Consider the following 12,957-nt stretch of genomic DNA (forward strand, 5'->3'; position numbering starts at 1 on the left):
TTGAGGAAAACAAATATGCGTCACTTTGGGATAAAGGGAGAGCTGCTATATAGATCATATAGGAAGGACCTATATACTTATATATGAAATATTTGTGATTCTGATTAAGATCTATGTTGGAAAATCCAATGAAGATAATATATACGTGTATAAAAGTGTTTTCGATCACAATGCTGGGCCGTTGCAGGATTAATGATATGACCTTTGAAAAGCCAGGGTGTGATTTCCACCATGTTTACGATCATTAGGGTTTCTTTTCACGCCTGCACACCCAGAATAGATGCAGCAAAACACAAAAAAAGATTGGGAGGAAAGGGGCGGGGCAAAATCTATAGCTGTGTCATCGTCCGCTTGCCAAAAAATAACTTTAATGTTGGCCACGTGCAATCCATAGCTAAGTAATGTTCTTGGTTTAAGGCAGTTTGGAACCAAACTCGCTCTCGAAAAAGAAAACGCATACAAATCTAAAACTTTGCATTTGAATCTCCAACAGCTCTGTTAATCAGGTCACTCATTGCGGTCTTTAATTGTTTCTTTATCCTCCTGAGCCAATTAAACAGCCGAACGCTCTTCTGCTGAGTTAGCTTCAACCCAAAAAGAGCCCCAGGGTTCCCTCGCTCAACTACTATCGTTTATAATTGCTTAAACATCTTCCTTAACCATTATAAGCCTTGGCACCCACTTCACACAATAAACCCCAACGTGGCCATCAGGTCTGATATCACCCTGAAGGGTTTTTTTTTGCAATGTTCTCCTGTACAGTATCTTGCTCATTAGGTGGATACTTAAGGACATGAAATATAAGAGACAAAACACGAACTACGTAGGAATTATCTCATGCATGAGCAGTCAGCCATTAGCCAATCAGAATCAAGTATTCCACAGGTATTTTTCAGGTATTTTTATAACCCCTTGTGGTAAAAAATCCCCTCCACACATGCTTGGTCCAAAAGAAATCTCCGCCTACATGAACACGTAAAAAGCAAGAGCATGCCACACCAGCAAGCGGTGATATAACCCTAATCGTAAAGCAACATTGGCCAATCAGAAGCCTTAATCAGAGGCAAAAACCCCGGTTGTACTGTCTACATGACAACACTGCAACCAGCATTTCTGAAAAACCTCACCCTGGCAGGGGTTTTCAAAAATGTTCGGTTTCAGTGACGTGATACTGCGTTTCCGTGTGGACGAACAGCCGAACCGCGTAAAAAGTCACAGTTATAAAAATACCCACGTCTGTGAGGACAAGGCGAAAGATTGATCGTTTTGAAGAGGGGAGGAGACGAAAGTTTTTCATTTCAAGTTCATTGCGACTTCAACAAAATAGTAGTTAAACACCTACTCGATATCATTTTGTTTCATTAGTTTTCTATTTGTCAGGAATTGAAAAGGATAGCAAACATTGTATATTCAGGTCAAAATCATTTAAACGCACGTCACATCAGACTCATCTGTTGAATGTAAGCACTTGTTCATTTTCAAGGGATTTTTAGGAGCAGATGTTGTGGACAACTGTGTGCACCGAATTTAATCTTAGAAAGCGACAACTCAGATTAAAGGATTTAAGCTTGAACTACTTAAAGTTTATCCAAACTTTAGCATGACCTGAAAGTGAAGTGTTATTTCAGCTTCCATGTGTTGCAGCTTTCTGCCAGTAATGTCATTTTACCTGAGAAATAAGATTTTAACACCTGACAAAGTTTCATCCACAGGGAAACATTATGGTGTATAAGCATTATTTAATTCATTAATAATGCAGACTTTCACCATGTTTTTTTTACCATCACGTTTTGTTTCCTTTTAAATTTTACTGACATATAATGCATGATTTTCTCATCACATTAGTTGCACCCTGCCATTATTGGGAGACATGGGATATATTTTAAATGCATATTTGTTAACACCCTCATCTCTGGCATTTAGCGACTGTGAATCATCGGGTAGATGAATACAAGCAGTAATTTATGAAAGTCTTTCTCATTTATTTACCATCGTTGGCTTTACTCCCAGTGCTCTGAGGAGGGGACGCTATCGACCGCTGCCAGTTTCCTAATTTGTATTTCTGCGCACCGGTGCATTTTTGGCTGGTTTTGGTTTATGATAAATAAAAATAAAGGCAAACTTTTCCTGTCTTATATTTTTTTACTCATTTGTGATTTGTTGTTCGTTTGTTCTTCTCTTTTTTGCCTTTGAAGTCTGAACGACTTCTTTTACTAGTTGTGCCCAAATCTTTTTGACACAGCTTGACAAAACTCTTGTCATTTGTTACAGATCTGACATCTTCTGGAGTCTCGCACCTCAGCGAGCATTGCGACGTGACAAATCGAGAAAGCTTGCTGTGTCGGTTGTAGTTTCACTTTTGTTCTTGGGATGGCAAAAACGAGGTCTTTTTAATCCGGCCCTTGAGCATAAATGTATTTTACACAAAATGGAAAATTAAATCCAGTTTAAGGTACCTGCTGTGCTATGCATTTTTGAATGAAGTTAGGTATGAATCAGGCGTGCGTCTCAACGCTGACAGGATTATAGATTGTGCTCTTTATTTGACTGACACAATTAACATTGCGTTTGTACCATGGGGCCATGAAATGGTGTTCGATGCATTTTCTATATTGTAAATCGTGGCAGTAACAATTCGTGAATAAAGTATTTTATGTGGACATAAATCCAAATGCATAAACTGTATATACAAGCACACTTGGAAAAGTATAAAAGGCCATTTAAGTACCAGACAGTAGTGGTTTATATACTGTAAAGTGTACAAAAGCAAATGATTACAAAATCTAGAGTATTTGTAAACATTTATAAAGTCTTACTAGTGTAATGACCTCAAACTAAATGGGTTAAGTACTCATGATTAAGATTCTTTCAGTGGAGAGTTACTTTATGATTTCTTCACATTTCGTCAGCTCTGTTCGTAGACGTGTAATTGAATTCGTCTGCTGTTTTATTACAGATAGACGTATTGTACATCCTCCTCAGTGTCTTTTATTAATTTTTGTAATTAATTTTCAGCTTCATTCTGTTTGATCACAGCCAACTTCAAAATGATCAGCAAACTTACAACTTCAGGCCGGATCCGGCCCAGAGTTATCTGCTGTATAGGGTTTTAGGATTTGCTTTGCGTTTAAATGCTTTATCGTGTCCTAGGTTAATAATATGCATGAACAGCTATGCCACTTGTAGGTTCATGCACCAGAAAAGTGCAAACACTGTAGCTCTCCAAAGTTTGATCTGTTTGTTAAATCATACATTTTAAATCCATTATATTTTCATTCCATACTCAAGATTTGAAAATTGCTCTTCTTCTTTCTAATCTCACATGAAAGCTGTCAACATGTGCATGTTTTGTGGAAACATAAGATTCGGTCACTGCAGTATAAGCACATGTCGTGATGTACGCAAGCTTGTGTTTGTTTTTGAGATGGGGGTATTTGTCTGTATTGCGCCCCTGCGGTGCCGGCTCAGCGGGGCTGGGAAATAACAGATGTACTCTTTATGTTTACATCTCTGGAGGCCAGCACACGAGTACACAGACATACTGACGATGTTGTCGGTATAGAAAGAGAGAGAGAGAGAGAGAGAGCTAGAGAGATTAAAAAAAAGTCCTCAGTGGTTCTTCTTATCAGTTCACATGCATTCGTCTCCATGCTGACAGGCAGAGGAAGATAATTAAACTTCCCCCTGATAACTTCAACACGTTTCTAATTTACTTTTCTCATGATTTATTGTGATAAGTTGTCTCGTGAGTTACACACGACACAACGGGTGAGTTAAAGTCCAGCATTAGATGTATTTGTGCAACCAGCTGCACAGATTTTTCTTCACACACGTCAGGATAAAGCTCGGTCTGATACATCACTCGTTTTCTCTCCGCACACGTAAGCAGCGGGTAAGCAGCCCGTGCTTATTTTATCTTATTAACAAGTTGTAATATTCACGCCGCCCACATAAGCAGCACGGCTCTAGCCACGGTGAACTCAGCAGAAAATGCACTTCACACCTATTTATTAGCACATTTATTTCAGTATGAAACAGCATACTGTAATAACAAGCAAAGGAAAACCATTTCCAGCAGCTTCTTAATCATAAGGAGGGGAAAATTACAATGTTTTGCAAAGAAAGTCGGCTGTGTTTTATTATAAAATAATATTCAATATTTACATTTGAACTGAAGCATGAAACAGGATTTAGAAATATTCAGACTCAAATAATTTCTAGCTTTTAAGACTTAATTCACAGTTAAAAGAAATAGTCAAAAGTAAACATAAAGAGGTCATTTAAGTACCTCAAAGTTACGTATTGGTACCAAATGTATCCATATCTGTATCTATATTGTACATATTAGGACCCATTTTTACCCAATTTTTTTCTGACAGTATACAATAGTTGTAGTTTTTAAGATTTTTAATATAGTAGTAAGCCAGTAGCCAATAGTGATGAATAACGATAAACAACTGTCTTTTTTATTGAAATATTTTATAAAAGATTTATAAAAAATTTGTATGCATGTTGTGTGTTTTGGAGTATAAACCAAAGCTCAAGTGCAAAGTTTATTAAGACAGTGACTACAAAATATAACCGCAAATGATAATCAACAAATATTAATAACAGATCAAATTGTTGTCCATGTATGCTTTATTACCTGTGAGCTTACTCATTTTTTGTATATTCAAATAAAACCAAGATTCCCTGATGCAAGGGAGGGGGGGGGGGCGTGGTGGTATTATTGCTGTGGGTCCTCCAAATATTGTTTGAGTTCAACAGTTTTGAGAAACATAAAATGTGTTAAATGTGTTAAAAGGCTAATAGAAATGATTACAAAACTTTAAAAGTTAAAATCTATTAAGTAAATTCAGAATGTTATGTAGTGTGCAAACTGTATGTATCCGTGTATACGAAAATAAAATGTTAATATCTTTGTGAGAAAACCATTATAATCCAGGGCCCTATTTTAATGATCTAAGCGCATTGTCTAAAGCGCACAGCGCAACGTCTAAATGGGCGTGTCCGAATCCACTTTTGCTAATTTAACGACGGGAAAAAATTTTTTTGCGCCGAGCGCATGGTCGAAAAGGGTAGGTCCTATTGTAATGGGAGTATTTTGGGCGTAACGTGCAGTAAACCAATGAGAGTCACAGCTCTCATCCCCTTTAAAAGCAAGTTGCTCTTGCGCTATGTCTAATCCCTATTTAGATGACTGACTTTGTAAACTGAAAAACTAAGCGTAGGAAGAAGATCCCCAGTTTAAGATTAATGTTAAATTGTTTTTCACTTGTATTGAAATTGTTATTTTTTTTATTAAAACCTTTAAAACCCGTTTTCTTTTAGTCATGGAAGTAAAAAGCAGGCTTTTAATTGCTTTAAATGTATGGCTATCCAATATCATCAAAAAATAATTTACAAGTATGTAAGATAAGGTTTGTACTCTAAAAATACTTTATTTGTAACAAACAGGAGATAAAGAATTTACAAACGGCTCTCCTCACGTTTCAGCACTTTGGACAGTGGTTTTTTTAGCAAAGAGTTTTTTTAAGCATTACTTAAAAATGTTTCTCATCTCACCATATCCACAGTTACAGAGTAATCATATACAATAAATCCGTGAGGTACCATAAATTTTTTTTAAAAAACAGACGCATTTGTTCAAAGCAAAGCATTGAACAAATTGAACAAAGCAAGAGCCAAATTTCTATGACCTAATTTTTCACGTGCTTGCAGAGAATGGTTAACCAAAACTAAGTTACTGGGTTGATCTTTATCACATCTGGTATGTCCCCTTTAATTTGAAATATGTAGCGGGGGTCCCTGCTCCTCCTTTCTATCCATTAGGGGTCCTTGGCCTGATAATGGGTTGCCTATTTGCCAAATTATTTTGTCTAATTAATACCTCTAAGTTTAGTGTGTTGTACCATGCACCTCATGTTTTGATGTATATTTATTTAAAAGTAAATATTATACATCACTTTTGCCTACACTGTTCTTCTGTATGCGGTATTTCAAGAAATATTAGATGCTATGATCAGTTTGAAATTCCACCTACCTTATAGAAGCTGTATGTTAAATTGTGTGTAATATCCCATTGATTGAATTGCAAAGCCTTAATTCGGTTCAAATGTATTTTAAAGCCTAATTGTAAATTCAGATTTCCCCCCCCAATCCTGCTGTGTAGCTGCAAGCGGAGAGTAAAGCTCGTATGCCCATGTTTTGCTAGCCCACTCTTGTGTTTCAGTATGCAAATGTGTTTATCTATTTTCTGATGTTTTTGGCAGCTGTGATCCACAGTAAGAGATGCCATGCTATGCAAACACAGCGTCATTCATGCCTTAGAGACCATTGTCTTAACTGGGGTCTATTCACACGTGCCCACATGTGTTGGCGTGCGTTTAATGTACTAAATCGCAACATTGACTGCTGTCGAAAGACTAACCAGTGGAGAATCCAACACACGACTACTGTTAGCCAAAAGTCTACCCTGATCTTCATCTAAGATTCGGTTGGTTTTGTTTGTGTCTCCCGTTGTGCATAAGCCCACTTATTCTTAACCCAGCATTGGGTCAGAAAGGGACGAGCCCAGGTCTTGGGTTAAATTAACTAAGAAACCCCAGCATGGGTTAAATTACAACCCAAGGGACCAGGTTCCTCCCTTTTTGACCCGACAAAACACTGTACCTCTCCATTTGTCTGTCAAACTGTTTGCCTCTTTGTAATGTTATCATAAACACTGACTAAACTGTAGCTTTTGACAGCTTTTGGGCTATTGAGGGTTGAATTTTCTGTTTGCTTTGTTGGCAGATAAACTTAGTACATTGCTTTACATTGGTGATCAAGATGGGCATCCATTAAACAACAGAGCAGAACAGAGGTCTGAAAAGTTTTGTGAGTAATAATCAATATAGGGACTTTTGTTATTTTAGTCACAGAAAACAACAAAAAGAGAATTAAACAAACAGATAAAAAAAATGATTGATTATAAAGTGGTTCTTTGACAATAAAGGAGTCAATATCATGAGGAATCACATTTTCATTGATTTTTAAATGAAAAAAGTTTAATGTACTATGAAAACAAAATGTATGTAATCCAAACTTTAGGCCATATGTACTTCATGCAGTACTGTACAGGTATGTCAACCTATGGCCAATGCACAGTGTTTTGCACTGTTAAGTTGGACAGTTGTCAAAAACATGTTGTCAAATGTAGGGTTGTTTTAACCCATGGTTGAGGCAAAATGATCAACCCCAACAGTTGGGTAAATTTCAACCCACATAATGGGTGTTTTAACCTACAGTTTGGTAACAACAATCCAGCATAGGGTTATTTACAACCAAACAATTGGGTTTGTCCATATTTGCCCCAACTATGGGTTGAAACATCAACATTTTTTTTTTTGAGTGCATGTTCCCATTAGGTACAGATGAGTATGCATTTGGTACCAATACTCACCTCCTGAGGTACTAATATGAACTTTTTAGGTTCAAAGGTGTAATCTTTGAAAATGGACCACCCCAGTGACAGCTAAGGACCATTTTTTGACCATTTTTTTCTGTGCAGCCCATTTCATCCTACTCACTCTACATTCTGCTGGGTTATTTTTAACCCAATGTTGGGTAAATATTGGACTGAACACATGTTGGGTTAAAAATAAACCTATGCTGGATTCTGTTAACTCAGCCATGAGTAATAACAACCAAGCATTGCGTTGGAACAACCCAGCATAGGTTAATTTGGTTTATCTGTCCAATATTTACTCAACATTGGGTTAAAAATATCCCAGCAGTATTAAGAGGGCCAAAATGCAATGCATGTTGTAAAAAGGGGCTGTTTTTCAAAATGGTGATGTTAATATTTTGTAATATATGATATGATAATTTGCTTTGTTTTTAATAAAATAATAAAACTTTTTCCACACTGTAAAAGGCATCTATGTGGTTTAACAATGGAAATCAATCGGTTATCATGATCAGATGGCAGGCAGGAGAGAAGATTCATTCATGCCGTCCACTGGATCACTGCGTCAGTGAGGAGTGAATGATAAATGATGATTTTCAGTAGAAGAGAGCAAATCAATCCAAATCATTTTAGAAACCTTTCATCAGCGTTTCATCAATGTCTCTGTGGGCAAACGCGGAACAGACAGAGAGAAATGGAGGGCTGATCGGCTAAATCATATAGTGTTAAAATGCTCTTTATTGCAAACCGAGCATGGTCTACACGTTCTGAATAAAATGCATTGTTCTTTCTTTTCAAAGATTTCTTTACTTTGAATATGACCAATATTGTTTGAAATATGAAAGTAGTGGCGTGCCATTGCCGTGTTGCATCAGTACTTTCTTTTACACTGAACTCTTGGGTGCCCTATTAAGCATTAAGCTTAGCCCTAATGTACTGCAATTATATTGAATCCACCCAACCAGATATTAAATGAAATTATTTCCTTTTGTGTTTCAAAGAATCGCAGTCATAATAGGTTTTACATGAAGCAGATTAAAAGGCGGAAGAATTTCATTTTCACAGTGGTGAAATTTCTTTAAAGATTTTATCATTTAATAAAGTCACTCGGTTTATATTTCATGACCCACATTGAGTTTTTTATTGCCGACAACCTCGCCTTTGCTCAAAAAATTTAAATCTGAAGGAAAACATTTAAGGAAAATACTGAAGTGAATCTGCCGACTTGTAAAATTATCTTAAAGGAATAGTCCATTTTCTTAAAAGAAAAATCCAGATAATTTACTCACCACCATGTCATCCAAAATGTTGATGTCTTTCTTTGTTCAGTTGAGAAGAAATAATGTTTTTTGAGGAAAACATTGCAGGATTTTTCTCATTTTAATGGACTTTAATGCACACCAACACTTAACACTTAACTCAACACTTAACAATTTTTTTTCAACTGAGTTTCAAAGGACTATAAACGATCCCAAACGAGGCATAAGGGTCTTATCTAGCGAAACGATTGTCACTTTTGACAAGAAAAATAACAAATATACACTTTTAAACCACAATTTCTCGTCTAGATCCAGTCCTGAAAGCGTCAGCGTGACCTCACTCAATACGTCAAGAGGTCACAGAGGACGAACGCGAAACTCCACCCCAGTGTTTACAAGTGTGTTAGAAGAGGACCGTTCCGACGTTGTTGTATGTGGAATGATATAATGAATGTCTTTGTGTCAGTTTATTGTTTAAAATGGTCCGCAAATGTGCGTTTTATATATGTAACATGTGACCTCCCTACGTCACTATGCATTTATGTTAGGTCGCGCTGGACTGGATCTAGACGAGATATTGTGGTTTAAAAGAGTATATTTCTTATTTTTCTTGTCAAAAATGACAATCGTTTTGCTAGATAAGACCCGTATGCCTCGTTTGGGATCGTTTATAGTCTTTTGAAACTCCGTTTAAAAAAAACGTTACGTGTTGAGTTAAGTGTTAATTGTTGGGCTCTATTAAAGTCCATTAAAATGAGAAAAATCCTGCAATGTTTTCCTCAAAAAACATTATTTCTTCTCGACTGAACAAAGAAAGACATCAACATTTTGGATGACATGGTTGTGAGTAAATTATCTGGATTTTACTTTTAAGAAAATGGACTAATCCTTTAACTTGAAACAATTGCTCTTCTATGTCTCACAAGGAGAAACACTGTAATTCAATAAACATTAAAGTCCCCATGAAATCAAAACTGACTAAACTTAGTTTTAAACAGAATATTTTAGTGTTTTTTTATAAACCGTTTATTTCTATTTCATGTGCCCTAATAAACTTCTAAAAAGTTTATCTGAAAATGTACTTCCCACTTGTGGCGATCCTTTTCTGATGATGTCAGCTTGATGGCTTGGGCGGGAACATCCATTAGCTCCACCCCCTCAAACTATTAGTCTATTGGGAATTCTATTTTTGACTGAAACTTTTCTAAATCCAATCGATTCATAGTGGAAAACACAAGCCACATCCCCCATTTACATTTTACTCTGAAATGAGTCATAAGACGGAAATAAAGCTGATTGCGAGTTTCTATTCATAGAGACTTTAAGTGTCATCATTCGAGCTTATTTATTATTTAAAGAAATAGAGTTGCCCTAAGTCAATTTGTATGTACATCTCTGTAATGACTCCCACAACCTCCTAAAGATTTTAGGAAGCTGGGCAGAAGACTGTCAGTTGGCATGGAAACTAAAATTACATTCAAACGTTACAATCATTTATTTTAGTCGCAAACATCTTTAGGAGTTCTAGCTATTTAAAAAGGACCCTTAATGTCCAGATGTCTAATTACTGCACACTTTCTTCCCTACGTTTTTGTAAGTTTGCAGTGTTTTAAAGATTTGAATCTGTTAGGTGCATTTTGTGTGTTTGATGTATAAATGTGGAAAAGCAAACGCCGCAGGACACTCTGGTGTCTGTGCAGGAAGTGCCTTCTGCATTCTCAATCTAATTCCAAAACACAGCAGTACAAACCTGCTGCCATATAACTACTGAGAACTTCTCTTTTCCACACACTATTCTCTCTACCTTTCCTCTATTGTTTACTGTATAAATAATTTCTGTTCTTTTCTCTTGGTTTAGGAATGAAAACTTAATCTGGCTTACTTTTGGGGGGGCATGTGTTGCATCTTCAATATTTAATATAACTGTACAGGTATGTCTACCTCAAACCTTTACTCTTGTGGCTCTTTCTCATCTTTCTTATCTAAGCCCCACATTAAAACTCTGCTTCAGCTTCTCTTTGCTTCGTGGCACATAATGCTTAGAAATGCAATGACGTGCATGGATAAAATGTTTGTTTTTATGCATTGATGCAGTAATCGTTAGCATCACGATGCATCGCAAAATCGATTATATTCAACAACCCTGTTATTCATGCATTCATAAATGAAAAATCAAGCTACTGTAGTCTCCCAGCTTGGTTTAAAATAGCTTTTTTAAGTTATTTTTTATGGAGGACCACAAGAGTCATGCAAAATGTAATAAAGAACTTCAATATTTAATTACTACCTGGACAATAAAAATAGCAATTAATAGATTTGTTTAAAAATTCATTAATTTATCTATAAATAACTAAATAGACAAAGTTACAAAAAAATCATTATGGAACATTTTATTAGGCAATAAAAAGTGAGATTATAAAAATAACGTAGAAATGAAATATTAATCCATTAATAAATAGTTAAAAGTAATATAACAATTTACAAAACAACATAAAATACTCAATAAGTTCATCATTTTAAATTGCATTTATAAATTCTTAATTAAATAATGGAATTTCAAAATGTATTTTAAAAAGCGATTTAAAAAGAGAAATAAATAACTGGATTTATAAATTGAATTACAAATACAGGTTTAAATTAGGCATTTAACAGGGCATTTCCGTTTAAGATTTCTGTTTTCATTTTCCCGATGGTTCTCCTTATTCTTTTCCCTATTCGATTTGCTTTTCGTTTTAGCCTCTCTATTTAGCTTTTCCATGACTCTTTGGGTCCTTGCAAATGTTCAAATGAGAAATTCAAATTAGCTATGGCCAGGTGGATGTAACAGGCTCACTGATTGGCTCTGATTGTACGTCATGCGCAGATTTATAGATCTCGGATGAGGACCCAAAGAGTTACGGAAAAGCTAAATAGAGAGGCTAAAACGAAAAGCAAATCGAATAGCGAAAAGAATAAGGAGAACTATTGGGAAAATGAAAACAGAAATCTTAAACGGAAATGTCCTTTCAAATGCCTAATTTAAACCTGTCTTTGTAATTCAATTTATAAATCCAGTTATTTATTTCTCTTTTTAAATCGCTTTTTGAAATACATTTTGAAATTCCATTATTTAATTAAGAATTTATAAATGCAATTTAAAATTATGCACTTATTGAGTGTTTTATGTTGTTTTTGTAAATTGTTATATTAATTTGAACTATTTATTTATGGATTAATATTTCATTTCTACATAATTTTTATAATCTCACTTTTTATTGCATAGTAAAATGTTACATAATGATTTTTTTGTAACTTTTTCTATTTATTTATAGATTAATTAATGAATTTTTAAACAAATTATTAAACATTTAAAAAACAATTTAAACAATTATTAATTGCTATTTTTATTGTCCAGGTAGTTATTACATATTGAAGTTCTTTATTACATTTTGCATGACTCTTGTGGTCCTCCATAATTTTTGGGCCATTTGACAGGCAGTAAAAGTACATGTGAAGAGAGGTGTATGGTTCGGCAAAAAAGGACTTAGAGCCGGGAATCGAACTTGGGTCACCGAAAGAGCATCTGCCCACTGAACTACCGACTTGGTTTTATAAATATTCAAAATATACACAAAAATATAAGTTTACTCCTAAACAAAACTAAAAGAAGCAAGCTGAGACAAACACACATTTTTGGACCTCAGATGGCGAACGCAAACTCAAAACTGTCCAAAACACAGCAGGCAGCTTGCGCTGTAAACACTCGCAGCAGACCGGTGCAATGCAGCAGACAGCCAAATGCCGGCGCAAACCACCAGTGATACAACAAAAATTAGCTGGGATTGATTCCAAGAGTGCATTTTTATTGTGCTGTAGTGCGAGATGGAGAAAAGAGACGAGGAGAAGACAAAACAAAAATGATCAAACAGCTCTGGTGTGAAGCCAAATGCGTCAATGTAGCCACAGACCCTCGGGGGCAAGTTATAGCCAACAAATATAAAAACTCCTTGAGTTTACCTTTAGCAGATCTACACTTATAAAGTTTGTTATTATTGAATGCATTTTGTTCTCAATGGTGCAAAGATTTGCAGAAGAGGATTCCTTTGGGAGTATCTGGCTTTGAAATGTACGCAAAGACTTTTTTTATATCTGACTTGACAAATATTGATGTGTGAACCTGTTGTGATTTTCTTGTGTCTGCTGTATGAACCTGTTATTCATCATCTCTTTGATTTCATCTTAAAGTATCACACCGCCCCAATGGTCCTG

Source organism: Paramisgurnus dabryanus, chromosome 1 (assembly GCF_030506205.2).
Source record: "Paramisgurnus dabryanus chromosome 1, PD_genome_1.1, whole genome shotgun sequence".
Taxonomy (NCBI): domain Eukaryota; kingdom Metazoa; phylum Chordata; class Actinopteri; order Cypriniformes; family Cobitidae; genus Paramisgurnus; species Paramisgurnus dabryanus.